Genomic DNA, 13,968 nt, shown 5'->3' with positions numbered 1-13,968 from the left:
GATGAGAATGTCGAACACTTTGTTTTTATAACTACTGATTCAGAAGTCTCCTCAGTTATACAGTGAGGTATCACTGTAAGAACTGGGCTTTTCACATCAATGTTTTCATTTCCTAATGAGTTTTCTAGGTTATAGTAAGGTCTTCAATGTTTTTGAAAGAGCAGTAAAAATCTGAAGTAATCATAACACCCAACTATATCTAATCTATCCTTTTTCCATTATGCCATGTTGTATTTTTTTAAAATGTCCCTTTTTCTAGTCTCCCTATTAGTCTTTAAAAAAACATGAAGAAACTCCCTTTCTGTCATTATAAATAACCCCCTGGTCAAAGCAACTAATTTATTTGCTGCTTAACTTGCTGGATTATTTCAGACCTGATAGAAATGGCTAAGGAGTCATCCTTCATGTAAATGGAAGTGGGGTGGCAGAGTGGAGGTCCCTCACTCAGATCTTCCCTTAGGAAGAACAAGCCCTTCATGTGGAGAAAGTTGAGCTTCAGGACCTGTTTCAGCTTTCAGCTCAAGTCTGCATCTTCTCATGCAGCCCCCAAGTCAGTGATCGGACATAACAGTGAACAAGGGAACTATTTCCACTACTTAGGATTCCTCTGGTTGGAGTTCCTACTCCAGAGCTTCCATTCCGTTGGCTGAGACTTCTTCTTCTGATCTAATCAAGGCATGAGACTCTTTCTCCAAATCCTGTTTTCTTCCATTCCTATCTTTTCACTTCATCTCAGTGTCTGCTTTCTAGAGGACCCAAATGTCACAGCAACGTGAACATGCGAGATGATGTTTTTCGCTTTCTCAGTGGGAAGTTAAGCACTGAGTCAACCTGAGGTCTTAGGTAAGAAATAAACAAACGAAACTTGACAAGGAAATAAACAAGACCTGCAGAGCACCTCTCTCCTTTATCTGACACGAGGCACAAAGGGGCATGACTGTGTCTTCCACCTGCGGAGGCACTTCACCCCCTACCTCAGATGTGCGGCTGTCACTGCTGACTTTGAACTTCATTGTTTCCACCTTGATTTTTCTCGATTGTGTATGTTCCTGATGCTTTCAGACTTTGGGACTGACATTCCTAAGTGAGTCTTCACCCCCCTTTGTATTCAGAAAGCCACCTAGTCTCTGCAAGTGAGTGAAGGCAATATTAGGTGCCCTCTCCACAATTTAACAGCTGAGAGCAAGAAGACTTAGCCAAGTCAAGTCGTTGTCCTCCTCCTCCTCCTCCTCCTCCTCCTCCTCCTCCTCCTCCACCTCCTCTGTCTTCTTTTAATGTAGACAAAATCTGTAGCTATGTCAACATAGGACAAAATAAAATTATTCCAACAACCAATAATAAATTATGAGGGACATTGGTGCCAAATTTTAGTCTCTTTTGGCTCCTCAAATACCTTTGACTATGACACAAAACTAAGAACTCAATCCCTTGATAAAAGAGGTATTACCATGGTTAGAATGAAGAGTGACCTTAGTCATTTGTTCTAATAACTATCATCCTTGCATTATAATCGATGTTTTACTATTAATCATGGGTGTATACTAGGATCATAGTTTCCTATATTTAAACAATGGGTTTTTTTATCATTCATAGTAGTTAGTTTTATTTTTTGCTCTTCCCCTACAAATAAAATGCTTTAGCAGTTCTGCCTCAGAGAGGGGAAGCTTCAGTAAAATAAATAAATTAATATATATGCAATAAATAAAATTAAATTTGGTTTTTCAAAGCTGATTTTTTTTTTTTTTTTGCCATGTGTGGTGGCTTATGCCTGTAACCCCAGCAGCTTAGGAGGTTGAGGCAGGAGGATCCCAAGTTCAAAACCAGCCTCAGCAACTTAGCAAGACCATAAGTAACTTAGTAAGAACTTGTCTCAAAATACAATTTAAAAAAAAAAAAAAAAGCGGGACTGGGGATGTGCTCAGTGGCTGAGTGCCCCTGGTTCAATCCCCTATACAAAAAAAAAAAAAAAAAAAAATCAAAGCTGATTTCTTGATTTCACACAGTTTGGAAGAGTACCTAACCACCTGTCTAAAACTTTCCCATATTATAGCAGATAAAAATTCCTGGTGTGAGGAGGGGAAACAAAATTAGAGAAGTTAATGTACTTTGCTAACAGTGGCACTTTGCTTTTGAAGGTAAGAGAAGAATGATAACAAAAAGAAAATTTATGCACTTTAATATAAAATATAGAAATAGCCATAAATATGTGTAGAACATCAGAGATTCAAGGGCTCTAAAATCCCCTTATATTACAAGTATGTGATTCTCTTTTGAAAAGAAGTGATCCCTAATGTGTGAGTTAGCTCTTGCTGTATAACAACCTCCCCTGCACTTTCAAAATACCCTTGCCTCATAAATATATATGGTACTATTTTACATCAATTTTAAAAATAACCATTTAGGTAGATCATAATGTTGTGGGTCATAAATTCAGACTGAGGTCAGCTGGATGATTCTACAGGTCATAGTTCAGCTCACCTATGCATGCTCACTCAGCTAGGATGGGGAAAGTATTTGACCGTGTTGAATGATTGCTTCTCATGTGTGGGACTTCAGCTAGGACAACAGAGTTGACACAGCCCAGAAGCATGTAGTCTGTCACTATCCAACAAGCTAACATTGATATGAACCCAGAATGAACAGCATGGAGAAAGGGGCCCTGAGAACGAAGGTATAGTGTGCAGGCTTCTTGGGGACTAGAATTGAAGATGAAAACCTATTATTTTCACAATATCTATAGGCCAATATAAGTTACAAAGAGTTCAGATTCAAGAAGACAGTAGAGCTGGGTGCAAGAGCACATATCTGTGATTCCAGCGACTCCGGAGGCTAAGACAGGAGAATTGCAAGTTCGAGGCCAGCCTGGGAAACTTAGTGAGGCCCTAAGCAATGTAGCCAGACATAAAATAAATATGTCCCAAAATAAAAATTAAAAAGGGCTTGGGATGTATCTTGGTAGTAAAGTACCCCTGTGTTCAATCAATCCAAAATACAAAAAAAAAAAAAAAAGACAATAGAGTCTCTTTCTTGCTTTGATAAGAGAGACTGAAGAGTCATGTTTCATGTTTAAAAAATTACAGGCCAAAGAAATGAAGAGATGTGGCTCTTCTTGTAATCTACACCATTTAATAAGACCTATGGATGGAAATCATCTTGAATATCTCAGAATAACTTTAACTCCATCCACCTCCATTTACAGTGCTATGTCTATATTGTAATGTGGATATAGATAAATAGAAAACTGCATTTAGGGAGCACCTTGTTGTAGGAAGCAGTAACAAATTTACAATGGACTGTTTCTATGAGTTTGATTGTCAACTTGGTAGTTTGTTTAATACTCCAAGTGCTGTTTGTAATATCTTCCCTCCCTGATATCTTCAAAGCATCTTCTAGATAATCTAGAAACCAACATTCTATCCCTTTTATTCTATTTGCAGGACCTGGGTGTCTTACTCCTCTGCTTGGATGAGATTCACATTCATGGAAACATTCTTGGTGTACGGTGACCCACTGCAATAGCAAATGCGTGTCTCCATGTACAGGGGGAAAGATTAGCGTGGCAATTTTAATACTTTGGGGGAGTCACGGGCCCCTTCAATAAGCTAACAAAATTTAGGGGCCCTCTAGAAATAGACAACACTCATTCACACAAAATTTTGTACAGAATTTCAAGAGGTCCACAGGCCTTATAAAGCCCATCTGTCAACCGTCCAGGAGTGTATGGACCGCATTTAGAGTACTCTACTGTAGATCATCAACATAAATGCTCAGGCAGCAAGCTAATCAGAAGCACCAGGAGGGCACATAGAAGCAGCCAAAGGTACCCTGAAAGCACAGTTATGAGTTCCAACCTCTTAAAAGAATAATATTCAGACATTATTTATTCTGGGAGAGACAAGACTCTGGATTTTTTCCCCAAATGCAAAAGAACAGAAGCAATCTCAGATTTCATGATCACTTGCAGAATCAGCACCTGTGATCCTGACAACAGAACAATCCCTGAGTTGAGAAAGTAGAACCTGATGTTCTCTGAGCGGTGGCCATCTCGATGTAAGGCACTGCTTCTCTTAAAAAGCTTCACTGGTATACGCACCAAAGAAAAAAAATAATGTCAGAGGGTTGGTTCAAAATAATCCAAGTTGGGAAGTTCATATGGATGACACAGAATTCGTCATAAGCCTGTAATTATTGGAGTTGAATGATGAATGTATAAGAGGTTTTACATGTTCTCTCTTTTTATAATAGAAAATGACAAAGAAGGAGACTTCAGTGTTTATTTCAAAGGGGAAGTCAGTCCAGGTGAAATAGAGGAGCAGAAAATATGATCTTCTTTGCAACCACTCTGAAATGAAGGGCTTTTCCAAGTCCTACTTTACTCCCTTCTACACAGCCACAGGATCTCCTTGTTTCCCTTATATCATGTTAAAGATCCTCTCCCAGGTTTTTCACTGATTCAAGGAAGTTATGAAAAATGGTTTCACGATGGTAAAACAAATACTAACTCTTGGATAAACCGTAGCATATGTCCCATGGTCCCCGGGGGGTCTCCTACCCCTGCTGCAGAGCTGCCTCACAGATGAGATAGAACTCCCTAGATACATTACTGGGAAGAATTTGTTCTTTAACATTAGCTTCTCATACTTCCCACTGTATTCCTGTAGTGTAGACCCAGCCAATTAGGACAGCAGAGAAAACAATCACTAGTTGATTAGCCCTGGTCAGTACATCACTAAAGAGCCTCAGTTTCCTCAATTTCACTAGGAAGGAAAAGTCCAGATAGGTCTGCCTGACAGGGTAATTTCAAACCACAAATTAAACAATTAAATCACTTGGTGAACACATCACCTGTGTGTAAACTCAAAAGGAATTTGTTTCAAATTGGGTTTGACAGAGTTGTCCCGGGGGCCTCTGAGGACACAGTTCTCCCTCAAGCCGACTTAGGCCTCTTCCAGAGCAGCTCTGCTTTACAAGGTTCTCTATTCAGGGTTTTGTGGAAAAATTCAGTTGAAAAGAGGGTCCCATTGCTAACAAAATTGTTGATGACTGCTGTTTTAATTTGTATGTTAAAGATAAGGAGAAAGGTTGGAAGCTACTGCCAAAGAAATAGCATCTCTGGAATTATGAACCATGTCAATAGAAAAATTAGATTTGAGATATATGTCACAAATTGTCTCTGTGTGTGTGTGTGTGTGTGTTTTATACAAAATATGCCCTATATTGGCAATATACGTTTAATGAAGAATCTTTCAAGAATGCATTCTATTAAGGAATGAGGTTGAGCAGTGAAAACAGAAGCAGCATTCTAGAACCAGAGTAAGGATCCAAAGACCTGAGTTTGAATCCCATCAGCCCCATTTAGCACCAGTGTGACTGCTGACAAACTGTGTTATGGGTTGTGCCCAGTTCCCTCAACTGTGAGCTACGTAAAAGCATATTTGCCTTGCTGTGACAATTAAATGAAAAATTAAAATGACAGGTATTCCCATAAGAGACTTTTAAAACATCACTGCTAGGATAACTTTGCTTGCTCTGAGATTGTGCTATGCTTCTTTTTTCAAATAACAAAAATCATGGAGCCACTCGTGTCTTCCATTTTGCTTCACCTGCCAGAAAATTCAGACTACAAGTTTAAGTTCAACCGTAACAACTTGATGGATACTTACAGCCTGTGACTTTTTCCTCTTCCTTTGCCTGAATTTCTAGCTTTATTTAAATTCCCCCTGATCTCAATTTTCAAATTCATTATCCATTTAACATGCATACTCTTCTCTAAACTGTTCCCAAACTTTTGTGGAGCAAGGCAGGAAGGTAGAAAGGATGGAGCCCTGGAGCGAAGAAGCCAAAGGAGGATGGCTGGGGAGACTGGAGAATAGCATATGTTTTTTTTTGTTTGTTTGTTTGTTTTGCAAGTGCCCAAGAAACAGTGGTAAAAATAAAACCGTGTAATATGTTGAATCCAGTTGTCCATGGCTTCTGGAAACCACACATTGGCATGTTTGATTAATAGCACTTTATATCTGCAGAGCACCTTTGCTTTCCCAGGCATGCTGTCCATGATGTGAGGCTGTGACAGGCAACACTGCCCCATCGTGAAGTGTCTTTCTGGCATTTTCTGGAAGGTGCTGGTGAGGACTGAAAAGAGCCCAGTCTTTCTCCCTTTGTGTGTGTCTCTCTCTCTCTCTCTCTCTCTCTCTCTCTCTCTCTCTCTCTTTTATCACAGTTTGGGTTATTAAATATAATACACTGGAGCCTTTGTATAACAACCAATCTTTGCCACCAGCCACATAATTTATTTATGTACCTAGAAATATTCCTGTAAAACATCTATGTCTATAGATGGATAGATAAATGGTAAGTGATAGCCGAAAGAAAAATAGTCTAGACCTCAGAGGAATCTAATAATTCAAACTTACTGCAGACAGCCTGAAGATAGTTAACATATATAGTATTGATTATGTCAAGATTTAGTACTCTGGAAAAACCTCATAAAAAACAACATTTTGCTATCACAGGGGTTTGAGAGAGAGAGGGGCAATTAAAATGCAAGAAATACTAGTCTTGCTCATATTGGATTTTATAAATATTTCCCGGAATAATACCATTGTCTCCTGCAAATAGATATTTGATTACAAATCTAGCTTCTGAAAAAGCAGAGAACACTTTGTATTTGCTTTTAAAGGCTATCTGCCCCCACAGTAATATGCTCTGGGTTCACCCCCCTCATTTTTATGTTTCAGCCCCACTTGCTTCCCACTGAAGGTGTCACCTGTCATTTCATGTGACAATTTGGACCAAAAGGGGCTTTGACATTTCTGTAAATAAACTGTTCCTACACAGAAAGGCTGGATTTGCTTTGGGAGCATGAGGATTTAAATGGACAATACACATTTCTATTTCCCTCCACTTTTTCTCTTCTCACTCTGTTCTTTACATGGGTGATCTCTCTTTCCCCAGAAGCTTCAAATATTGCTTCAAATATTGCAGCCTTGTCCCTGGCTATTTCTCTCTTGAACCCCAAACCCAGAATTTTAAGCTATCCAGAGAATACTCCAGTTGGGTATTTTTACTACATGCCAAACTGAAAATGTTGGAACCCAAATTCCTCCTTCTCTTTTTGTACCTTATCCCCAAATAATCTATTAGGTAAATCATGGGCAGAAGTCTATCCCGTGCCTTATCTGTTTGCTTTCAAAGATCAGCCTAACTCTCTTGTAAACTTGAATAAAGTGAAGAAATTGATGGGATGGGCAGGAGAGACTCGAACTACCTATCCACAGCCTACTTCTTACAGATGGCTCTTCTTACTCCCTTTGTTAAGTCTGCAAAGATTTTTGTCCATGCCTCTACTGCAGAACCTAGCTTACAGCGTATGACCAGTTGATTAATATCTCTTTCTTTTTGGGGTTTGAGTCCCTCAAGGGGTGAGGAAATATCCCATCTTCTTAATGTACCCCAGTTCCCTAAAGTTCTGAACGAATATCCCTTAATTGCTCCTGGAAAATAACCACTGAGCACCTACTGTGTGATAAATGTTAGAAATATAATTGTGAAGGTAACAGTTTTGCCACATCCTCCAGAAGGTAGGGAACACAAAACAGAATAGAAAAATGCTAGTATGGAGTAAGTTCAGATGTTGTAAGAGCATAAGCAAAGGGCTTCATCTCCAGCAGACAGGATGGAAAACAAGGCTCGGACTAAGGAGAGGAGAGCTAGGCACTTAGAGAAAAAATATAAGGAGACACTAACTCTTAATGTCAAGCAAGTGCAGGGTAGCTCCTGAGCTGAACATGAACACTTCCTTAAATTTTGTTTTCTAGGTACCTCACCCTAGTCCTGGCCCTGATGGAGACTTATGACCTGTCCATATAAACTAATAGTCACTTTTGAAAGTATCCCATGGCAGATTGGTAGATTCTTAGAGACCAGGATCCTCTCTAATGTAAAATTAAATATATTATAGGACATAGGTGGACACCCATCTATTAAAGGGAGCACTTCAGAAATTAATTATAGTCACTTTATGTATGTTGGTAATCAAAATCATCATAAATACAGGAATAATAAAAATTAAAAGAGTGTACACAGTACAAGTAAGGGTACACATAAGGACAGACAATATGGAATAGTGATTAGGGTGAAGGCCTATGATGCTCTGCCATTTGAATGTGATTTTGAAGAATCATTTATTCTTTCTTTACCTTAGCAGTGTCCTTATCTGGGTAAAGGCAATCATAAAAATAATATCAATTATCTCATATGAATACAGTGAACTTTAAGTGAGTTAATATATGTGAGAAGTTAAAAAACATTGCAAACATTTAAGCAATATCAGCTCTTGTCATTATTCTTTAATTCTTCTAATTCTTCTAAATGTGTACTCTTAGAATGAAGCCAGCTACATACAGACTGAAACTCTGAACCCCCAAATAAATTTTTCCACCTATTAAAAAAAAAAGAATGATAGCTAGAATTCCAAAGTGTCCAAAGTGTCTTGATATGAGATCTGGGAGGATCTTACAACTTTTTTATTACTAAGTTAGCTGAGAAACTTATACCACTGCTCTTAGGACATCTCCTGAAGACCTATAAAGCTAGCATGTTTCTAAGTCATTCTTCTTCTATCCTTGATCTTCAATTCTGGAGTTTCCTATCACAATTAGATGTAATAATATTTATTTGTTTTTATTCACATTATTCAGTTTTAACTAGTGCTTTGCAACTGATATATATATATATATATATATATATATATATATATATATATATATATATATATATATATATATATGATTTTGAAGGATCATTTATTCTTTCTTTACCTTAGCAGTTGTATATATAACTGATATATATATATATATATATATATATATATATATATATATGTATTTAGCAATTTTCTCCTCAACTAAAATGTAAGTTCCCATGAGAGTACAGCTGTGCTCAGTGCTATAATTCCAGCACCTAGCAGGACAAGAGGCATGGAAATGTTTTTGAACAAATGAATGAATGATGGGTGAATTCTCAACTCCTCTCATTTCTTGCCTCTTACTCAGTATCAATTGACACAAATTCTGTCAACTCAGTCTCCTGAATATCTTTCACACAGCATGTCCTGTTCACACCACCACTAGAAGCCATCATCATTTCTCACCTGTATTACTAATATGACATTTGACTTGGCCTCCTTCCTTAAGTCTCCCATTTCCCCCAAACAGTCTTCTTAGTGCAGTCGGTGTGCTGTTACTAATATGGAAATCCATCACATTGCTCCATTGATTAAAAATATTTCAAAGCAATACCAAAAATTTTACATGCTATATGGTTCCATTTTTATAACATTTTTAAATTACTAAAATGAAGAGAATGAGAACAGATTTAGTAGCTAGTCAGAGGTTGAGGAAGCTCAGCTAAAAGGTGGTGACTCCAGAGATAGCCTTCATGGTGATTTCTGCTTCTTGATTGGTTACGTGGATTTATATGCAGGATAGGGTTTTATAGAACTATATGAGTGCATGCACACACAAACACACATGACTGTAAAAACTGGCCTATGGAGTTGGGGTGTAGCTCAGTGGTAGAACTCTGGCCTTGCATGGCAGACGTCCTGGGTTCAGTCTTTGGCACTGAAAAAAAAAAATGATCTAAACTGAGTAAGGTCTAAGTTAGTTAACAATATTATGTAAATGTCAGTCTTCTGATTTTGATATTATGATATGCTGACATGGTATTTCACATTAGAGAAAGCTGGATAAAGTATTAATGGGCCTCTCTATACCATTTTTGCAATTTTTTGTTTAAAAATATTTTTTAAAAATATTTCAAGGAATTGTCATTCCCCCGAGGAAAAACATCCCAGGACATCATCACAATTCACAGATCTTTAAAAGATCTGGCCTCAAATTGTACCTCTAGCCCCATCTCTTCCACTTGAGTCATCCAGGTATGAGTGCACCCGTAAAACAGTTCATTTTATCCTATCGTTTTATGGGCCTAAAGCTTTAAAATATTATCTTTTTAAGTGAGTATGGGAAAACAAAAATAACATATTCTCAGTTGCTCCCTCAGTTAGCTCACACTGCATAACAAGCCACCTCAACCTCAGAATCTTAAAACATCCCCTTTTAATATCATGCATGACTCACTGAGCTTGTCTGTAGTGAGCTAGGGGTCAGTGTTTGGTGCTCAGCTGGCTGTAGGCTTGTCTAACAGTCTAACATGACCTTAGCATAAACAACAAAGCTCTCTCACATGGGATCTCACCCTTCAGCAAACTATTCACACAGCAGTGGCAGAGTTTCAAAAGAGGGAGGAAGTATTCAAGGCTTAAGCTCAATCTGATACACAGACTTTCACCAAATTGTATTGACTAAAGCATGTCACAAGGCCAATCCATATTCAAGGGTGAAGAAGTTGCTCCCTCTGTTGATGGTAGAAGCCAAACACCACACACACACACACACACACACACACACACACACACACACAGTAAGAGATGTGGACATAGTGTGAAAAATTGGTGCAATGAAATAATCTGCTAAAATCCCTTAATATAAATCATCACATTATGAATAATGCATTTCCCATTATAATATAAAATGCTAAGGTTCTGAGTAAGATTGCAAACATATTTCTAACCTAAATTCAATATTTTGAAAGCCTTCATTAAATTCACCAATGGAAAAATCACCAACTTTTACAGACAAATAAATTTTTTTCTTTAATCCCTCTAAATTTATGCATTTGGTGAGTTTCAAAAAAAAAAAAAAAATCTGCTACTTGCTTCTCCAGCCCCTCTTGTAGGTTTAATTTCCTTTTTTATTTCTTGTTCACTCTCAGTCTTAACCAAGCAGCTTAGTATTCAAGCAGCAGCAGCCCACTCCCAGGGAGATGCATCGTTTAATATTAATGTTCACCCCAAATGAAGCAACGCCCTGATGCCTGCACATTCATTCAATGAGAAATTCTAACCTTCCGAGAGAGGCAGGTAGGGGTGACACTGCTGCCCTCATTTTGTCCTTAGGGTGCAGAAGACCGAAGCAGGGAGCTGCCAGATGGAAGTAGGGAATTTGATCCTTCTGCCCGAGTCAATATGAGCTGCAAAACTCTAATCATCCGAGTGGGCAGGAAGTCACCTAGGTAATTCAGCTGGTGGGCGCCCATGTGAAAGGGAGAGATAATCATTAATGTCACTCCCGAGATAGGAAGGTCTTTAAGGACAGAAATAGATCCCACTAGCACATTGCATGGAGCCTATGGAAGTGCAGATAATGATTTTATGAGGGCAGTAGAGCAGGCTTAAATCAAATCCAGCAGCATGTGATTAGTTGATAAAATAACTATTTTGTTGTGCTTTGGTCTCTATGAAGTAACATGACTTTAAATTCTGGATGACAAGCCATTCATGCATATTAAAGTAAAAAGCTTTCCCCAAGTAGCATTTACTCTGTGAAATTCTTTATATAAATGTTACAGGTAAAGAGAGAGAAAGAATAAAGTCTGCCTATCAGCTTACCTACCAGACACAATGCCCTGGAAAATGAAGCAATGTTCTCTCCCCAAAAGTCTCTTTCAAGGATCAACTTCAGCTCCAAAGAAAATAAAAGCATATGAATCACATGAAACAAAGTCTGCAAGGACTATAGTTTGTGTTCATCCACATTCTTCAATAGTAGTCCAGCCTTGTCCAGTAGGGATACATTTCAAGGCACCCAGTGGATGCCTGAAATTAGCCATAGTACCAAAACTATGATCTTACTAAATGTTTGTCATGCACTAGAACAGTTTCAAGTGTGACAGTAAAACTAGCCCTAATTTCTTTCTCTTTCTTCTCAATTTAATGAATAGGAGAAGTATTATTATTGTAGATCTTGCTTTTTCCCATTTCCTTCTTAAATTTCAAAATTTCATCTTTCACTTAAAACTTCTCTTTGGTATATCCAAATTGACAATATCACCATACTTGTACTTTGGGGACATTATTAAGTAAAATAAGACTCCCTTGAACACAAGCACTGAGATACCATCACAATCTATCTTCTAATGCATAAGACATGGGCAAGTAACATATACAATGTGGATACACTGGACAACAGGATGAATCACTTTGCAGACTGAATGCAGCAGGATGGAAGAAAGTCACATCAGGCTACTCAGAGTGGCACATAATTTAAAACATATAAATAGTTAATTTCTGGAACTTTCCATCTAACAATTTTGGAACATTATTGACCGTAGATAACTGAAACCATAAGTAAGGAAAGTATTCCTTTTTTTTTTTTTTTTTCATTGACTGAAGATAGAATTGTGACTACCCAGGGCAATTTTTAGTATCTATAAAAATCTTCAGAGCTTTAAATATTGCTATCTATTTAAACATATGGAAAACTTATGTACTTGGGAATCAAAAACCATATTTTACTTCAGTACCTTGATCTCTTTTGGCAGAAAAAGAATGTATTTTTCCTTATCTTAATAAGATTTTAATATTCAAATTTTGACAGAACTTTTACTGCTTCTCTTACATGTTAGTACATATGTATTATAAAAACACCAAGAACTGCAGTAAATGGAAATATTGAACATAGATAAATAAATGAGGATCATGTACTGCTCCTCAGTGTTTCATTAGGCTAAACACATGTCAGACACACTGGATTTTTCAAACGAGGGCAAAATATGATTTATGGGTCAGTCTGTGAAATGGTCTGTGGATGTCTCATTCCTGATACTGAGTCTGATTAGTGGCAAAAGTCTCTTCCAAATATGCACAGATTGTACCAGCTTCTAGTCATACAAAAATTGCTCTACACTAAATAGAACCCTTTATAATTTACAAAGCACATTCTTTTCATTATAAAAATATCATATCTTTATAGAACAGCCCTGTGAGGCAGATGATGGGTTGACTGGAGATACATAATATTCACAAGATCCCAGGGTCACTCCCGACCCATTGATTTATAAATGGCTAAGCCAGGATTCCAAACTTGAATGTTTGGGCTCCAAATTTAGTTTTCTTTCTACTGTTATCATCCTAGTAAAAAGGATAAAACAAAATCAGCACTTCCTTGCCCACCCCAATACTCTGAGAAGTGATTGGAAATTTTAAATTGTATTAAAATTAAATGGAATTGTCCAGGATAAAAGGCAAAGCTTCATTGTAACAGAAATGGTTGTCAAATTATTTTCAATAGTCACCAACACCCTTTAAAGCAAGCAGAATTAGCAGTGTGTCCCTCCTTACAAATGAAGGCGGGAGCTCCGTCAAGGAAGAACTAGGATGGTTTGCTGATCCTGAGGCCACACTGCTCTTCCTGCCAATTCAGGACCAGGAGACCATCCCATCCTATCTTTTACCAGAGAGCAAATCTCAGTGAGTTCTGGCACAAATTGCTCTGGAAATTAGATAGCAAGACTGTGTTGTGCAGGTTGTAATTCTGCAAGTGATTACGTACTACCTAATAAAGTTGGCTTTCAACTCTCCACTCCTAAAAATCCTTCCCCTAAGGCAGAAATTCTTTTAACTGCAGCTCAAACATTCCATTTCACAATTAGAGTTGAAAACCTGGAGTTAATACCTCTTTGGAGTTAATTTAGTCAGAGGATTTGCATCCTGGCCCTTTCTAGGGTCCTTTGGGTATAGGCAGGTCTCCTCTGCCTAAGATTTAGGTGAAGATTTAACTCTTTTGAGTTAGTAAAATGCCTGACTTTACGTAGCAAGATCAGAAGCACTGTAAGTGTGTAACTCCCTATTCTTTCAATTCCACTCCCTTGCTGTTCCTCTCTTGACAATCACAGGGATCACTCGCTATTACCTAAACTCTGTACTAACATGCCACATAACCTTTGCTCACGTTGACAAGCATCTCCCTGAAACACCCTTTTCCCTGCTCCTGCTTGCAAACTCCAAGTCCTACCTCTGATGTTCTCATTGAAATTTTAGATAGCTTCTCCCATGCTAAGCCCCAC

The sequence above is a fragment of the Callospermophilus lateralis genome, chromosome 12 (assembly GCF_048772815.1).
Source record: "Callospermophilus lateralis isolate mCalLat2 chromosome 12, mCalLat2.hap1, whole genome shotgun sequence".
Lineage (NCBI taxonomy): Eukaryota > Metazoa > Chordata > Mammalia > Rodentia > Sciuridae > Callospermophilus > Callospermophilus lateralis.
Note: the sequence above shows the minus strand (reverse complement) of the source record.